We start from the raw sequence: 1,721 nt of genomic DNA, 5'->3' as shown, positions 1-1,721 counted from the left end.
CCATTTCCCTCTGCTCCAGCACTTACAAGGTTCTATTTCTTCTAATTTCTATCCTTTCTTCTACTAGGTTTACGCATTTTTAATATTCTTTTGGGATCTTCAATTTTTTTCTTGAAACTTTAGAAGNCGTAGCAGCATCGTCTTCTCCCCATTTCCCTCCACTCCGGCACTTCTTTTAATTTCTGTTCTTTTTTTCTACTAGGTGTGCCCCTTTTTAATATTTTCGTAAGATTTTTCAATCTTTTCTTGAAATCCATTCTTGAACTTTAATCTACTCTTGAACTTTAGAAACCNTAACAGCAGTCGTCTTCTCGGATTAGAGAGTTAGTGTGGCATAACTCAATGTTGCTAGACATTNGNCTAAACACATAGGTACAAATTTGGNTTTTGTACAGGAGTCTGGGACCATGGCTGCTGCANAAATGCATTTGTCTCCATATATTCACCTTGTTATTATNGATGCCAATGCTGATGTTCTTCANTACTGCCGAAACTACTTCGCAGAATTAACNGACATGCAACTGGTGTGGTACAATGGTGAGTACTTTACTTATTACAATAATAACTTATTTTATTTTTTTCATTTNTTTAATTTAAATGNTTTGCACTTAAGACCTACTTAAACTTTCAAGAAGCTTAGGAATATCTAAAGACATGCAAAAAGATTAAGTCAATAATTGATTTCATCATCATGGAAAATCATATGCCGGGTATGAGGGGGCTTCACTTCATAAAAATGCTCTCAAAGGAAAACATTAAAATTCCTTTTATTAGTAAGTCAAATCTTTCTTTATCAAATTTTTAATGAATAAAAAATTTTAATTTTTTTACAATAATATTTAAATTTTTAAATTTCTTACATTTACAGTCACATCTCATGATTACACTGAGGTATAAGCCTACAGCTGGAGCATCTGAATATTGGCAAAAGAGCTAACCATCACCTCAATATGATGGCAGCCGAGGCAACAAAAAGGAAAAGAATAACATGGAGTGAAGAAATGAAACATCNATTTAATCAAGTTGTGACTAACATGGGGTTACAGGGGTTACAAAGTACGTATTTTTTATCCATATTTACCTTTTTATTTTTTGGTGATGTTCTGTCTTATTATTTTTATTGTTTTTTAGATCCGACAGCAAAGCAAATACATCAGGCATNGAATATGCTGATGTGGAGGTGAAACACGTGTCTAATCATTTGAAGACCAAAAAAACAGGAACAACAAAATTATTAGAAACAAAATATTAGCAGGAGCAATATTTGTTTCAAAATAATTTTTTTTGACTTGTATCTCATTTTTGTCCAATATAAAACTTAGAGTTCATTTAGATTTTCAGAATAAGTTATGTANAATATTTGTTTCAAAATAATTTTTTTTGACTTGTATCTCATTTTTGTCCAATATAAAACTTAGAGTTCATTTAGATTTTCAGAATAAGTTATGTAATGGCCACATGGGTAAGAGTATAAGAATATGTAGTGGATACAAAATGGGAAATGATTATAGTTAGATATGGTTGGATTTTGGGGTTAATTTTTTGCATTGATATGTGCTAGACACATTAACATGTGCGGTTTATAATTAGCATGTTTGAATATGGAAATCAATCGTAAGAGTCATTAAACAATCATTACTGCTGAATCCCATGAGACCATAAAAAAGTCATAATCACTTCCTCCGACACTAATCACAAATTAATCACTTTTGTGAGTGATC

At 31.5% G+C, this 1,721-nt stretch overlaps 1 long non-coding RNA gene across 1 annotated transcript; it reads left to right on the top strand.

Annotated features, from left to right (window-relative positions):
* The first annotated feature begins 623 nt into the window (after positions 1–623).
* Positions 624–1,336, top strand: LOC111242095. Its single transcript, XR_002668927.1, has 3 exons — positions 624–773; positions 869–1,056; positions 1,132–1,336. It is a non-coding gene; the product is annotated as an uncharacterized LOC111242095 (long non-coding RNA).
* The last annotated feature ends 385 nt before the right edge of the window (positions 1,337–1,721 follow it).

This window comes from Vigna radiata, chromosome 7, assembly GCF_000741045.1.
Source record: "Vigna radiata var. radiata cultivar VC1973A chromosome 7, Vradiata_ver6, whole genome shotgun sequence".
In the NCBI taxonomy this organism is placed as follows: domain Eukaryota; kingdom Viridiplantae; phylum Streptophyta; class Magnoliopsida; order Fabales; family Fabaceae; genus Vigna; species Vigna radiata.
The sequence above is the reverse complement of the archived record's forward strand: the minus strand, read 5'-3'. Positions and strand labels throughout refer to the sequence as shown.